General features: G+C 42.2%; 1 pseudogene; it reads right to left on the reverse strand.

The window, feature by feature from the left end:
- Positions 1-555: 555 nt before the first annotated feature.
- On the reverse strand, positions 556-1,187 carry LOC147826778 (ferritin heavy chain pseudogene; annotated as a pseudogene).
- Positions 1,188-17,117: the final 15,930 nt, after the last annotated feature.

Genomic DNA, 17,117 nt, shown 5'->3' on the forward strand with positions numbered 1-17,117 from the left:
TACTACTTTATCCTTTTAGTCTGGCTTATCCTCTGCTACTGATTATTCACAAGTGTAAAGATTAACCTTGCAAGGTTGGACTGGGGAAACTGACAGGGCAGTGACCTGTATTGCCCACGGAGGATACAGGTAAAAAGATACTGAAGAATGACCGCAACAGTGAACCCACTGGGCAGAAGGTGGTGGCTTAAAAATAGCCAATTAATGATCTAGTATGAGTCCTGAGGTCTTCTCTTTGGGCTGCCACTTCCTCATGATCTTGGAAATACAGAGGCAAAACCATCTTTGACAGTCAGCTCTCCAATCTCATGTTCCTAGGATTTTTTTTCACCAGAATTATTTTATTTTCAGCATCTTGTACTTATCAAGTTTTTAACAAGTTGTGTAGCAGGAATCCTTCCCCGCCCCCCCCCCCAAGAACCAAGTAAGTAACTTTATATTGGAAGCAACAGTCTAACAGAAAGGAAAGAGCTGAAATAAACATACTTAAAGAAGAGTGTGCACACCCTGCCTGGTGACCAGGGAGAACCCTGTGGCTCTGGGGACAGTCCAGGTTCAGTCCTCTTTATCACCGTTGTCCAGCATGAGCCTGCCAAACAGCTAGTCGGCCAGGCACTACAGCTGGGGACCCAATTTGCGCAGGACAGTCAGGTACTTGCCCAACTCCTTGATCACCTGGACCTGGGGCCGCAGCTAGTGGCACAGCAGGAAGTCGAGGAGGTGCGGGTCGCTCTTGCTGGCTGACAGGCGGTGCAGCTCCAGGAGGCTCCGGAGGGTTGTGGGCGCTGCCATGTCAGTCATCGCTATCAGGCTGCAAGATGTCACGAAAGGCGACACTCCCACCTCGCTCAGTCGGCTTCCCCATGAGCTTCTCAACGAGCTCCCCCCGCCCCCCACTGGTGAGACCTGCGCAGGAAGAAGCGTGAGAAGTGCTTCAGGGCCGTGAACAGGTAGACGTAGAGCTGCAGCTGTATCTGGACGTTGACCGCGGCCTCGCACTCAGCGTGGTAGTTCTGGCGGACCTCCAAGGGCACCCCAGGCGCGAAGGCAAAGGCGGCGAAGGCGGCGAAGTTAGCGCGAGCAGGTGGGCAGCGGCGGTGAGGGATGCCAAGGCGGCGAGGTCCTCCTGGTGGCCCCATGGAGTGATTTCCAGAAATATCCAGCACCTCATCTCTCACCGCGGACATCTGTCCAGATGCTCACACATTCTAGACCCAGTTAGAGCCCAGCAAAGCCTCCAACATTCCCCTGTGACAGAACAGTTGGGTGAAGAGACCTGGGCAGCAAATCTTAAAGTGTGAAATGTAAAGTCTAATGAATCACAGAAGAGAATCTTCTTTTCATAGAGGATAAAACTGAAGCCAGAAAAGTTTTTTTTTTAACCTGAGATCACACAGCTAGTTAATGCCTTGTTCACCTTTGTTCCCCTGAAATTAAGCATAAGGAGGTACTTATTAAAAGTTTACGATCTGTATGAGTTTAAGAAGGTTACTTAACCTATCCAATTTCAGTTTATCCATTGTGAAATATGAAAAATGGCCTGCTCCATATGCCCCACAGAATCATTGTGAGATGAGATCAGAGATGATTCCCATCCTCCATTTTCCTTCCAAATAAAATCATTAGCTGGCAAGAAAATGTAGTGATGCTTGGCACAGAACACCTTTACTGTACCCAAGCTTTGCCCTTTCTTCTGAGTTCTAGGTATTTCCATGTCATATTGTCATTCCTCTTTCCCTCTGTTCTTTGTCTTGTAGATTTTGAAACAAAGCATCCACTGGCTTAGCCAAGACCATACACAGACTGGCTGGAGTAGAAAGCCACAGAGCAGTGGTGGCAAACCTACAGCATGCGTACCACAATGGGCTCTTTGTATCATTGAAAGCTCTAAAATGTTCACCATCACTGCCATGGAGGAACCAATTAGACAGCTTGGTGGGGTTTTGCTTTTTATATCTTTTTTCTTTTAGCTGATTGTTTTTTGAAATAAGGAGAGAGATTAGGGATGCAATCACCCTTGACACCTTAGAGATGATCTGGATCAGTCACTGCATCTTAGAAATGAAGACCTGAAATTAAAATCAAAACTTCCTTCAAGTCACATGGGGCTGGTCCCCATCAACTCTAACACCAGCTCCTTTCATCAACTACCTTTAGCCATGGTTTCTAGAAGGGAGAGCATCCTCCTTGGCAAGATGCAAAGCTGTTCTAAAGTGGCTGGTACCCACAACCAGTGCTGTATGTTCAGTCCTGTCTGAGCAACTGACTCACTTTGGGGCTCATCCCCTCCCCCATTGCCCAACTGCTTGTCCTTGCATCTCTTTAAAGAGGTGCCTCTTCATTACAAATCCAACTTCCTTGCTTCTGAAGCCCCCCTTGACCCTTGGTATAAACCCAAGAGTTCTCCCCCTCTGCTGCTTGGACCACACATTCCTGTCTAAATGCCCAGTCCTTTTGATATCTGTGATTCTTCACCCCCTTTATTCATGGAGAAAAACTTCTCTGACCACCCTCTCCCTGGAGCACCTCCTTCCTCCCACCTGGATACAGGTAGAGAATCTCTGGCTTCTGTAGTGATGCTTGGCACAGAACACCTTTACTGTACCCAAGCTTTGCTCTTTCTTCTGAGTTCTAGGTATTTCCATGTTCATATCCCTGTGCACTCCTCCAGCCCAATACTCCAAATGAACATGCCACCTCCCCACCCAATGGCTTCCCATTTCTATCTGGTATTACCTGATCAGTGACATGACCTAGAAACCTGCTCATTTTCTACCTTGACCTCCAGTTCCAAGTCTTTTCCACAGGTCTTGAATTTGTCATGCTTCTAAAAATATCATATTCTCTCTGTTCTTACTGCTACTATTCTATCTTTGGCAGCATAACTATAATCTCCCTGCATCCTGACATCCTCCTATGCAACTCAGTCTGCACCCTGTTCTGAGTTGTCTTTCTAAAGCCCAAATATAATCATATACTCTACTACTCAGTGACCATCAATGCCTCTGTGTTGATTGTCAAAGTCAATCCAAATTCCTGAACCTGTCATCACACTTTTACAAGCCTTCATTCAAACAGATGAGGTTTTACAACACTCACTATGTGCTAGGTGCTTTTGCATTATTACATGTGAGCTAAGTACTGCAATTTTGAAGTCATATACCTCATAATGACATTTTGATCAATGACTGAACACATATATATGACAGTGGTGGTCCTATTGCCTACTGATGTTGTAGCCATCTTAGTTTATGGAAATATATCGTATTTCCACAGGGATGAGTCATCAAGTTATAGTCCCATCTTTAAGTGACACATGATTATATGTACATTTGTGTGCATTCTAATGTTTTCAAACTACAGTAAAATGAACCTAGATCTAAGTAGATTTTTAAAAGTCTTATATTTAAAAGAAACATTAAATGATATGGTAACATGAGCCTATGAAGGCAGTTATTACTAAGTAATATTTTTGAGCACTTATGTGTGCCAGGCAGTCGGTTAAGTGTTTACATTCCTTGGCTTATTTAAATATCACAAGAAACTCGTGAGTCATTATTACAGCTCATTGACAAAAGTCATTTTACAAAAGACAAAACTGAGGACTGAGGTTAAGTGACTTGCCCGAAGTCAGAAACTCAGAAGCAGTGACACTCACAGGAACACAGGTATATCTGATTTCTGGGTCCCTGCACCTCACCACTCCACTCTGCCCCCTTAGTAGTGACAGCTTGTAGGAAGTGTCAGTGAGTATCTTACTCCGTCTTCTCCACCCTCATGACTTCAGCCTCCTGGTTGCACAATAGCAAAGAATCTAGAAGTCACAGACCTTAAATATGATAAGTGGGGCTCTTATTTAAAATTCCAAGTTTTAAATAGGAAAACGGAGAGCATTGGTCAAAAGGTACAGACTTTCAGTTATAAGATGAGTAAGTTCTAGAGATCTAAAGTCTAGCAGGGTGGTAGAGCACTTAGCATGTGTGAGGCCCTGGGTTCCATCCTTAGCCACACACACACACACACACACACACACACACACACATACACACAATATGATGGCTTTAGCTAATGATAACATAATGTACACTTGAAATTTATCAGGAGAATAGCTCTTAAGTGCTTTCATTACAGAAAATAATTGTAAAAGCATTGTGAAAGTCATTTCACAAAGTACTATATATCAAATCATCATGATTTATACCTTAAATATATACAATTCTTATTTGTCAGTCATACCTCAATGAAGCTGGGAGGAAATTCTGAATTGTGCTTTGATAATGTTAATGGAAGACATTGTAAGATCTACTGACAAGATAATGCCTCACTGCAGCATTCTGGTGTCCTCGTATTGGCTGGAATTCCAATCCCATCTGAAGCAGTGGTAACAGTCTCTGCTGCAGTGTCCCATCCCAGATCCCAAAGTGCCTACCCGCACCCTCTCCCCGAATTCTTACTATGTCCCTAAGAGATATTATTAGTACCCTCATCATTAAAAATAACTAAACTGAGATCATAGAGTTCAGGAGACTTGCCCAAGGTCACATTGCTTGTGCTTGGTCAGTTTTCTTTTACAGTAATGAGTTGCTTCTAAATAACATCACTTAATCTTGGCAACAAGTCATTCTTGGCCAAATCTCATTTCCCATAGATTTTCATGATATTAGGAACAGTTACTGCACTAGAATCACATAAAATGGTCAGTGCACAGGATCATTAATTGCAGAGATTCACTGAATTCAAATGTCTTCCCAGGAGGCTGAGGAGTTCAGTGGAGGCATTTTGAAATAAAAGGATTTGCTGTAACATAACCTCACCTGAATAGTCAGCCATCACTGCAAATTCTGCTTCAAAGAAAGGGTCTGTCTTAACAAGATGTTGTAGCTATTTCCTACAGCTGGCATCCAGAGCAACAGAGATTAGAGAAGTTTACAAATAGACAAGGCAGGCTAGGAGCCCACACCATCTCCCCTCCCTTCCTCGGTCGTGGTGCTGTGGTGATGGAGGTAGCTCTGCTCTTCTGGATGGAACATGGTCACCCAGCTGTCCTGACACCAGGTTGGACTCCCAAAGACCAAACCTACCCTGGGGCTGCAGCAGCTTTCCCAAACATGGAGAAACCACAGTCTGCATCAGGAGAGTGGGGAAGGCTAGCAGAGCCTCTGGTCATATTCTGAGTGCCTTTGGGCAAACTTACAAACACCCTGTCCATCAAAACTGCTCACAGGGAGAAAACAACCATTGATAAGCAGCCCACACTCAGAGTGCACCATAGCTAGAGGGCCCCAAGTGCAATAGGTGATGGATGGCTGCTCATGCAGGGTCAGCTCTCAGGACTGCCTGGATGAGGGACAGGACAAGGGTGTGAAAGGATTCCCCACCAACACACACACACACACACACACACACACACACACACATTTTCTTACATCACGGTTACCCAGGTAACCTAACATGAGTCATCAAATCGCAAGGCAGATTAGTGAAGGAGGAGAAAAGGGCTTTTGTTTGTTTTTAGCTATTCTCCCTCTTTCCTCTTAATTGCTCTGTCTGATGTTGATAATACTCAAATAACTCTGTTACCCTCAGAAATCCTAAAATTGGTGTGTTTAGCTCATTTAATCTTAGAAAGTAATTCATTCTCTCTTTCCCTTTCTCCTTCTCTCCACCCCCCCACCCCCCACCCCCACCCCACCCCCCCACCCCCCCACCCCGCCACCTCTGGTCTTTTTGTATCAGTTTGGGGAATCTAGAGCTTGGCAATAATGTTGCAAAGACAGAGGTTCAAAATGACTGTCTGAATTATGAGGGTGCAGGCTTAAAAATCATATCCTCTCTGCTTGAAGGTCCACCTGGGAGGAGTCTAGTCTCCTGGGAGAAGCCAACCCACTTAGCCCATTTTCACAGTATCTGAGCAAGCAGATCCTAAATAACTCCCAGGGAAGTAGTGGCTCCCAGGTTTTCTATTTTAGGACCTGACAGTGTTCATAGCTCATTGGCTATGCATGCCAAACACAAAGGTCCTCTCAGAAGGACCACATACCAGAGGACTTTACCAAGACCAGAAGTAAGTCAGCAGAGAAACTCAAGATGGCCAAGGAGGGTGTGGGTGCACAGTGCTAAAAAACAAGATCTGAGCTCAGAGCACCTCCCTCAGGAGGTTCTGCCTGGCTCTGCTCATGGGCACCTGAAGAGGCATCACCTGCCAGGGTTGGAGGTAGGTTTTTTCCAAGGTGGGGAGATGCACCAGTTACTGGGCTTGCCCTGTGGAAGCCTTATACCCAGTAGGGATGGCCATGGATTCAGTCACTTGCAAGTGATTGATCAGTAGGAGAGAGCAAGTGCTTTGAACACAATGAAGGATAAAAGATGGTTTCCTGGGCACCAATAAACCTAACCTGTGTGCTTCCTTCCCCCTTAGCCCAAAGTTCTACTTCTTTGCCCCTGTCTTAATATGACAGACCCAAGTTTGGTTTTGTAAAAGTGGAGACCCTTGACCTTTTACAGTTCAGCTGAAGGTAATGCCATTTGAGGGCAAGACCAAAGAAGCACAAACAATTCTGTGTCAGCTCATCTCACCCCTCCCACAATGCACACAGCAGCTGTCAAGACCTTTCATCATCACCGTCATCGGCTATTTGAAAAGCCTAGCAGAGACCAGAAAATGACCACTTCTGGAGCAGAATGATTCCTAGTTTGGAACTTGTAGTCACTGGAGCAGCACAAAACTACTTCCACAGTGCTTAAGAGTAGGGTGGGCTTTGAGAGAAAATTGTGGAAGTAGTATCCATTTCCATAACCTTTTATCCATAGCTTCCAAATATATAATAGACCACCAAATATTCCACTGGGCCCATGTGGAACAGAGACACGTCCTGGGGGGCATAACCATTCTTCCCTGTCCCCCCATCTCCATGATAAGAGAAGCCAAAAGCATTGCTCCTATTGATGTTCATGAGAGCTACAACCTTTGCTTCTTCCCATATTCCCATCAATTAGGCCAGAACAGTGGGCTCAGCAATGCTTCTCCTTAGATTTCCTGCTCTGTTCTGACCAGCCCTGCTCCTGATCTCAACAGAGAGGAGGCAGGGGAAGTGACTGCTTACCACTGGGCTATTCCTGGGAGGTACCCCCAACACCTGCTAGCAGACCTGTCTTTACCTACGAGGAACTCAGACAATACACAAGACTTTTTTAAAGGAGATTTTTAGAGATCATCCAAGCCCTCACATTAGATAAGAAAAAATGATCAGAGAGAGGAAATGACTTGCCCAAAGTGGCAGGGGACCTTTCATGTCAGAGACTAGAAGCTGAGATTTCTGTCTTCCACCCAAGTGCTCATCTCTAGAACTCACTAAGGTCTGAAGGAAGGAGGAAGTTTCCATCCAATTTCTTCCTTGGACAAGCATTGTCTTCTCTATCTGATTATAATTAACAACCAGAAGGATACATATGGGGATAGGGAAACAATGTCTCAAGGCACCAAAACTTTAGCATAAATAAATAGCTCTGATCAGTCAACTCTGTGAATGGAGGCCCTTATATGATGGGCAACCCAGTCTTCTGGGGTAGGAGTGAGTCCTCTTAGAGGCTGAAAGAGAAAGGACATAGAATTCCAAAGACAGTGCCACTTATATCATAGCTACCACCCAATTCTGAGTGAAGAGAGTGATAGGAGATTTCCAGAACTCATGGTGGATTTGTGCATGGATCTAGCCACTCATCTGCTGGAGATTGAGAGATCAATCTTCGTTTTACCTCCTGATGGCCAATATGACCTTGACTGATTCCCCAGGAAATGTGAGCTGGAAAGCCTCTGGCCTACTAAATACTCACACCCCCAGGGAGGGAAATGAGATGATCTTGGCCTTTTGAAATGATTACCTGCTGTAATTCTTGGCTCCACTCTGTTTCATTTGTGCGACTCCGAGCCTCCTGACATTTCCTACTCACTGTTGTTCTTACCAGCCTCATTTCCTATGACTTTGAAAAGGTTCTATGGCCATCTTTGAATCAAAAATAAAACTACCAAATTATACTTACACTGACTTAGCAGAGATCTCAATTAATCTGAGTTTAGTCACATGAAGCTGTGAATAGATTTTTCTGTTTATTATCACATTAAATTTTCGGAAGAGAAATCATTCCATCTTGTGAGATCACTGGAAGCTATTTTGCTCTGCAAAACTCCCACAAATTGTCACACACACACACACACACACACACACACACGAGTCTTTCTCATCCCTTCCAACCTATGTCAGAACTATAATTGAGGTGCTTCTAGTCTCATGGATAGAGAACATCAATTTTCTAGGACTACTAAACTTCCTTGACTACTAAATTTCTGAACTCACTGTCAATGTCCTGGAGTCCTTGACATGGGTACAAATGAAGTAGTTCCAGCAGGGAGGTGGATGGTTGGGCTACTTTTTCCTGGTTGCAGGGGTGACCTTCTTTCCTTTCTTCTTAGCCTTCCTGCTCCACATCTCTAAGTCTATATTTTAAAAATTAAATTCTTTTATTGGTACATTGTAGGTATACAACACAATTACATTTCTCATTGGGAATTGTACCTTTACATAATGCATCTTGGTTCTTATTGTTTCCCCATTCCTAGCCCTCCCTTCACCCTCTCCACCCTTCCCTATTTACAAAGACTTTATTTCCATTTCTCATCATTTTTCATTTCCCTTCTTTCCTTTCCCCTGCCCCTCCCACTACCCCCACCCCTTTGGACCTTTTCTTCCTATTTTGCATTATCCATTATTCATTCTAATCATTGGTGCATTTTAGGTATACAATATAATGACATTCATCATCGGAAATTTGCACCTTTACATAGTCTCTCTTGGTTCTTATTTTTCACCCTTGCCCAGCCCTCCCTTCAACCCCTCCAGTCCTCCCTATTTACAAAGATTTTGTTCCTATTATTCCATTTTCCCATATTAATCCCATTCCCTTCTATCCTTTCCCCTAGCCCTCCCACTTCCTTCCCCTTTGCCCCTTTTCTTCCTATTTCACATTACTTATTATACATTTAGTCCTTATTTACACTTTCAGTTTCTCACACCAGAGAAACTATTCGATATTTATTCATGTGTGTCCTATTTATTTCACTTAAGAGTATCGCCTCAATGTGCATCCACTTAGCTATAAATGTCTCTAATTTCTCATTTTTTATGGCTGAGTAGTACTCCATTTTATTAAAAAACCACACTTTCTTTATCCAGTCTCCAGTTGATGGGCATTTGGGCTGTTTCCAAGTTTTAGCTATTACAAATTGTGCTGCTATGAACATGGGTGCACATATATCACTGTGGTATGATTCTTTTAATTCTTTGGGGAAGATCCCCAGCAGTGGAATAGCGGGGTCAAATGGGACTTCCAGTCCTAGTTCTTTGAGGTATCTCCATACTGATTTCCACAGTGGTGGCACCAGTCTACACTCCCACCAGCAGTGGAGCAGTGTTCCTCTTTCCCTACAGCCCCGCCAGCATTTGTTATTGGTTGATTTCATGATAGCAGCCATTCTTTCTGTAGTGAAGTGGAATCTCAGCATTGTTTTCCTTTGCATCTCTCAAATGACCAGTGATGGTGAACATTTTCTCATGTATTTATTTGCTATTTCTACTTCTTTGTCTGAGAAATGTCTGTTCATTTCAGATGCCCATTTTCAGATTGGGTCTTTAAATTTGGGAGGTCTGATCTTTTGAAGTTCTTTATAGATTCGAGATAGTAGACCTTTGTCTGAGGAAGAGCAGGTGAAGATTTTTTCCCACATTGTGGGTTGTCTCTTTACACTGCTGGTGATTTCTCTTGCTGTGCAGAAACCTTTTAATAAGAAGAGATCCCACTTGTTGATTGTTTGTGCTAGTTCACGGGCAACTGAGGTTTTGTTCATAAAATCTTTTCCTACACCAATGTCTTCAAGGGTTCTACCTAACCTCTGTTCCAACTGGTTCAGAGTTTCTATTTTAATATTGAGATCTTTAATCCATTTTGATTTTAGTTTAGTGCATGGTGAGAGATATAGGTCTAGTTTTAATCTTTGGCAAGTTGAAGCCCAATTTTTCCAGCACCATTTATTAAAGAGGCTATCTTTCCTCCAGTGAGGGTGTTTGGCTCCTTTGTCAAAGATGAGATGGCTGAGTGTGTCTGGCGTTGTTTCTGCATCTTCTAATCTGTTCCACTGGTCCTCAGGTTTGTTTCTTTGCCAGTACCATGTTGTTTTTATCACAATAGTTTTATAGTAGAGTTGCACGTTGGGGATTGTGATATCCCCTGCCATGTCTCTGTTACCTAGAATTGCTTTTGCTATTCTGGGTCACTTCTTGTTCCAAATGAATTTTTGGATTGTTTTCTCAAGGTCCATGAAGTATGCTGCTGGGATCTCAATTGGAATTGCATTGAATCTATATAGCAGTTTTGGAAGTATGGCCATTTTCACTATATTAATCCTTCCTCCCCAGGAGCAGGGGATGTCTGTCCATTTTCTGATATCATCTTCAATCTCTCTTTTCAGAGTGCCATAGTTTTCAGAGAAGAGGTCTTTGATTTCTTTCGTTAGGATGATTCCTAGGTATTTCAGTTTTTTGGATGCTATTGGGAAAGGAATTATTTGCCCTATTTCTCTCTCAGTGAGTCTGTCATTTGTGTAGAGGAAAGCTATTGATTTTTGTGTGTTGACCTTGTAACCAGCTACTTGACTGAATTTGGTTATTAAGTCTAGAAGACTTTTGGTGGAGTTCTTGGGGTCTTCTATATAGAGTATCATGTCATCTGCAAATAATGGCAGTTTGACTTCTTCATTTCCTATCTTTATTCATTTTATTTCTTTCTCCTATCTAATTGCTGTATCTAATGTTTCCAGAACTATATTGAACAAGAGTGGTGATAGTGGACATCCTTGTCTTGTTCCTGATTTGAGTGTGAAGGATTTCAGTTTTTGACCATTTACTATGATATTGGCTGTTGGTTTTTCATAGATGGCTTTTATCAGTTTGAGGTAGAGACCATCTATTCCAATTTTGTGTAGGGCTTTTATCATAAATGCATGTTGGATTTTGTCAAATGCTTTTTGTGCATCTATGGAGATAATCATATGGTTTTTGTCCTTGGCTCTACTGATATAGTGTATTCCATTGATTGATTTTCATATATTGAACCATCCGTGAATCCCTGGGATGAATCCCACTTGATCAGGGTGTATGATCTTCTTCATTCTGTTTGCCATTATCTTATTAAGGATTTTTGCATCTATGTTCATTCGTGAGATTGGCCTATAGTTCTCCTTTTCAGTTGGGTCTTTCTCTGCTTTGGGGATCAAGGTGATGCTTGCTTCCAGGAATGAATTTGGGAGTATTGCTTCCCGTTGAAGTTCATTGAAGAGATTAAACAGTAGTGGCAGCAGTTCCTCTCTAAATGTCTTGTAGAATTCAGCAGCGAAGCCATCAGGGCCCGGGCTTTTCTTAGTTGATAAGTTTTTAATTACATTTTCAGTTTCATTGGTTGATATTGGGTTGTTCAGAATTTTTAGGTCTTCTTCGTTCAACTTTGGTAATTCATATGTATCTAGGAAACTGTCCATTTCTTCTGTGTTGTCCATTTTATTGGCGTATAGGTTCTGGAAGTAGGTATTGATGATCCTCTTGATTTCTGCTGAGTCTGTTGTAATTTCACCCTTTTCATTCCTAATTGCATGGATTTGGGCCTTTCCTTTCCTTTTTCTCACAAGGTTGGCTAAGGGTTTGTCAATTTTGTTGATTCTTTTGAAGAACCAACTCTTGGCTTCATTGATTTTTTTTGTATCATTCTCTTAGCCTCCATTGCATTGATTTCTCCTCTGATCTTTATAATTTCCTCCCTTGTATGAGCTATGGGGTTGTCCTGTTCTTCTTTTTCTAGAAGCTTGAGGTTCAGCATCAGGTTGTTTAATTGGGCTCGTTCTGTTTTCCTAATATGCGTATTCACTGCTATGAATTTCCCTCATAAGACCACTTTCATTGTGTCCCACAGATTCCGATATGTTGTATTGTCATTGTCATTTAATTGAAGGAATTGTCTGATTTCTTCTTTAATTTCCTCTGTGACCCATTGGTTATTCAGAAGTGTGTTGTTCAATTTCCATGTGTTTATGAAATTTTTCTAGTTTCTTTTGCTATGGATCTCCAATTTCATTGCACTGTGGTCTGATAATATACAGGGGATAACTTCAATTCCTTTGCACTTACTTAAACATGTTCTATGTGTGAGTATGTGGTCTATTTTGGAGAATGACCCATGTGCAGCTGAGAAAAATGTGTATTCTGATTTTGTGGGGTGGAAAACTCTGTGAACATCTGTTAAGTTCATTTGTTCAAGAGTTCAATTGAGTTCTAGTATTTTATTACTTATTTTTTGTCTAGTTGATCTATTTGTGACAGTGGCATGTTGAAGTCCCCCACTACAATTGTATTAGTGCATATATGACTTTTCATGTCCATTAGTATTTGTTTTATATAGTTGGGTGCACTAGGGTTTGGTGCATAGATATTTATGATTGTCATCTCTTCCTCTTGGATTCTTCCCTTTACAAGGATATAGTGTCATTCTTCATCTCTCTTCATCAATGTTGGTTTGAAATCTACTTGATCTGCAAAGAGGATAGCTACTCCTACCTTTCAGGTTCCTGTCACATGGAGTATTGTTTTCCACCCTTTAACTTTCAGTCTATGAGTTTCCTTGTGAATTAAGTGTGTTTCTTGTATGCAGTATGTTGTTGGATTTTGCTTCTTGACCCATTCTGCCTGTCGATTTCTTTTGCTTGGTGAATTGAGACCATTAACATTGATGGTTATAACTGCAACGTATTGACTTGTCATTGCCATGACTTTTTCTTTTTGTTGGGTTCTCCCCCTTCCCATTTAATTTCTTGTTGTGTCAGATGGGTTCATTCTGCTTTGCTTCCTGGGGTTGTGATCCTCAATGTCTGTTCCTAGGATATTGTGTAAAATGTTTTGGAGTGCTGGTTTGGTATTCACAAAGTTCCTAAGGTGCTCTTTGTCACAAAAGTATCTTATTTCTCCATCCATTTTGAAAGATAGTTTTGCAGGGTACATCAATCTGGGTTGGAGGCTGTTTCCTTTTAGGACTTGGAATATGTCACTCCAAGCTCTTCTTGCCTTGATGGTTTGTGTTGAGAAGTCTACTGTGATTCTGATGCGCTTTCCTTTGTATGTGATTTGTTTCTTTTCTCTCACTGCTTGTAGAACTTTGTTCTTCTGTTGGATTTCTGGAATCTTAACTATTATATGCCTATGTGTAGATTTTTTTGATGAAGGCTATTTGGAGTCCTATATGCCTCACTTATCTCTATGTCAAGCTCTTTTCCCCTGCTTGGGAAGTTTTCTGCCATTATTTCTGTGAGGAGATCTTTTATGTCATCTGCACTGTCTCCTGTTTCTTCATTGACTCCAATCAGTCTTATGTTATTCTTCTTTGCATTGTCTAGCAGCTGCTGGATTGATTTCTCGTGTTCCTTTACAATTTTAAAGAATTTTTCTTTTCCTGGTCACTAATTGCAATCTTATCTTCTATATCTGAAATTCTATCCTCACATTGGTTCATTCTGCTGCACAGACCTTCAATGGAGTCTTTAATCTCCTGGAAATCTGTTTGCATCTGTTTTATGGATTCCATTTGTTTCTTATGTTGGGATTCCATCATGTTCCTGAGCTCCTCTCTAGATTTATTAATCATGTCTTGCAGTAGGGGCACAATTTCTCCTGTTATGTGAGAAATTATTTCTGATTTCATTTTTTCCAGATCCCCTTTGGTTGCCAGCTCAGTGGGTCCAGGTGGTTGAGTATCAGAGTGTTCCATCTCATTTCCCTTTGGGGTTGCTGTAGGTGATCTGGAAGTCTGGTTTTGAGACTTATTTATGTGTTTTCTCATTTCGACTGGTGGAGGGGTGTGCTGTTAGTGCCTGCAGGGATTACCTCCTCTGAGCTGGGAGAAGTGGGACAGGGGCTGGGAGCAGCAGTAGAGATGGTGGCCCAAAAGCCCTTTCCTTTGGCTGGGAGCAGTGGGAGGGATGGTGGCCGGGAAGCCCCTTCCTCTGCACCAGCAGCAGCGGGACAGAAGGTGGCCCAAAAGCCCTTTCCTCTGAGCTGGGAGCAGAGGGAGGGATGGTGGCCGGGAAGCCCCTTCCTCTGGACCAGGAGCAGTGGGACGGTGGCTCAGAAGCCCTTACCTCTGGGCAGGGAGCAGGGGGACTCAGTACCGTGGTCTGGTGGTCCGGGGTCTTCTGCGTCTTTGTCGTGTGGAACCAGGTGGCTGTACAGAGGAGCGGGGGGTGGGGATTCCAATGGATTGTTCAGCATCTTCCACGTGACTCAGGACCTCGGTAGGGCATGCACAGACCTGCCTGTCTGCAGCGGTCTAAGTCTATTTTTGTACCTGATATATATTCTTAGCTTTTCCCAAGGTCCTAGACCCCATTAGTCCATCCTTTCTTACATGATGTCCCCCACCTTCGTGGATTCCGCTAAATTTCAGCTGTTTTGTCCTTCTATACATCAATGTACCTTTTCTCCTGCTGAAATTGCCTTCAGGCTCCTTCTGGAATGATCTCCTTCTTTTTCAATTTTGTCATCAGCATTCTGCTTAATGATTTCTCCTAAAACCAGAGGCTAGAGGCTCCTTTGGAAAAACACATGTCTTCCAAAGCTAAGGCTGAAGAATAGGATGCTCAAACATTCCTCAGGGATTCCAAGCAGAGAGAAACCTCCACTACTAGGTGGAGCCTGCAGAGAAAGTCAAAGCTCATTTAGTTCCTGAAGGAAAGCAGCTTGTAGTGCTGGGTCTTGGGCCAAGAAATAATTGTGATGTCCCTTGTTCAGTGCGCACATGCTTGCTAATGAGATGGGACTGAGGTAGGAGAGAAAAATGAAGATAGATTACAAAGGAGATAAGGAAATTTGTCATATTAAAAATTGTACTTTTCGAAGAAAAACTGCAGCTTCAGGACACAAAAGTTATTCAAGCTCCCCCCCTTCCAGAAAAGACAATAAACCTGACTAGGAGTTATGCCTGCATCCTTCACCTGTAAATTGTGCTCCCTCCTACCAACCCTCCTCCTCTGGAAATGAACTATGACTTTTATTCATATTTTATTCATTTTTACTGGTGTATGTTTATGGTACATAATAATTACACAGGAAGCACACTAGTAAAGAGAACAGCATGTGTCCACTTCAAACACATGTAAGTGGTATGCATTTTAACATAGCCCACTGAAACCTTATGGACACAGAATGCTCATCTTAGATAACCCATCTTAGAGACAGCTCCAAGTCCCCATAAATACATCCAGCGTGACATGACAAGACAGTAAGATACTTCTTTTCCTCTTGAGTGCGTACTTTTAAAATTCTGCCTAATAAATCCCTTTATACCTCCTATTCATGCATCCTGAAAATTCTTTTTCTATGGTGGAAGTTAGAGAACCAGCAACCTGCCCCATGGATAGAATGAGTCAATGTTCCCCATCTTTGCTTTGGGAACCTTCTTAGACCCTGTCTAGTGACAGTAGTACAAGCTCCACTCTGATACACAGCTCCTACTTCGAGAAGCTTCTCCAACAGCCAGGATTTGTATCTATCTACACCTTACACTCCAGAAAGGATGCTTCTGCCCTGATATCACGTCATGCACATGTACCTTTGCACACATTAACTGTGATTTTTAAAATATATAATAAATTTGACTTTTGACCAAGTGGAAGACAGTAAAGCACATAGTGAAATGGGCAGGATTTATAGTCTGAATTCAAACTCTGACTCAGACACCAGATACATATATAACCTTAAACAAATTATTTTAACTCCCTAAAATCTCTATTTACTCATCAGTAAAATGTGAACTAAAATACCATGAGACTTATACAGTTGTGTGGGTTAATTAAAGGTTAACATTTAATTAAAAACCCAAAAGACATAAAACAGAGTTAATACCTTAAAAGCACTTATTTTATGACAGGCTCCACTTCTAAGCACTTTACGTATATTAAATCATTTTGTTTTTCTATTAACTCCAAGGGTATTATAAGTAGTATAATAGTAGTAAGGGTACTCCAGTAGTATTATAATCCTCGTTTTAGAAATGAAGAAATAGACATACAGAAAGTAATTTGTCCCACATCCACCAACACCCTTAGCTCCAAGCAAACTGTGGGACTTGAGGAACTATTTTCCTACACTTCAGAGCCAGGAAAACCCTTGGGGTACTTGGTCCTCATTGGTCTATAACACATTATTGACCCCACTTCGGAGTGAGCAGTTGCCCAAAGATCCTAAATATCTGTGCCTATGAGATTGTTCCAGGGCCCTGAGATGAGTGCAGATAAAAGAGTGTGTGACCAAGCTGTCTTGTTGGGCAGCCGAGGAATTGCATGAGACACTAGAACAATGCAGACCATAAGGTTAAGGTGAATCAAATTTTTGCAGAGATAAGGCCCTGTAAAAATATTTACCATGGTCATTCACCTGGGGGTAGCTTGATGAGATCCCCTGCCAGGAAGAAAATGGGCTGAGACTGCCCAGGTGCTGCCTCTAGTGCCTGTGAGCTCCACATGCAGAACTGGTAGAGCTATTATTAGATTTTCAGTGCCTTGGGGAGTTTGAGCTAAAAGAAACCCCATGATAAAGCAAATTTGTAAAATAAAATGTGATTTTGCCTCTGTTTAAGTCTTAATTCAGATTTTATAAAAGGAAGCCTATCTGTAAATAATTAGAAATGAGAATGGATGGTTGAGACTGGGGAATTGCTTCTTAGGCTGGCTGGCATCTTAGCGAGAGGACAAAATCAGGTATTCCATAACAAAGAGTTTGTCTGGTCTTTGCCTAAATTCCTGGGAGAGAGCTTGTAAACCCTTGGAATTTCCCAAATAATAGCAGTGTTTTTGTTACTTAGGGCAGGGGGAGTCCCAGGGACCACAGCTGAGTTTATGCTAATAAGGTTGTCACCAGGAAGCCAGGTCCTAACCCTGTGAAGTCCACCCTGAAGAACAAGTGACACACCTCAATTCTTTGTATCTTTGATGATTTCAGACAAGACATATAGGCCATTTTATTGCAAAA

The sequence above is a fragment of the Heterocephalus glaber genome, unplaced genomic scaffold (assembly GCF_053883595.1).
Source record: "Heterocephalus glaber isolate CG9 unplaced genomic scaffold, H.glaber_assembly_v1.0 deba00001461, whole genome shotgun sequence".
NCBI classification, from domain to species: Eukaryota; Metazoa; Chordata; class Mammalia; order Rodentia; family Bathyergidae; genus Heterocephalus; species Heterocephalus glaber.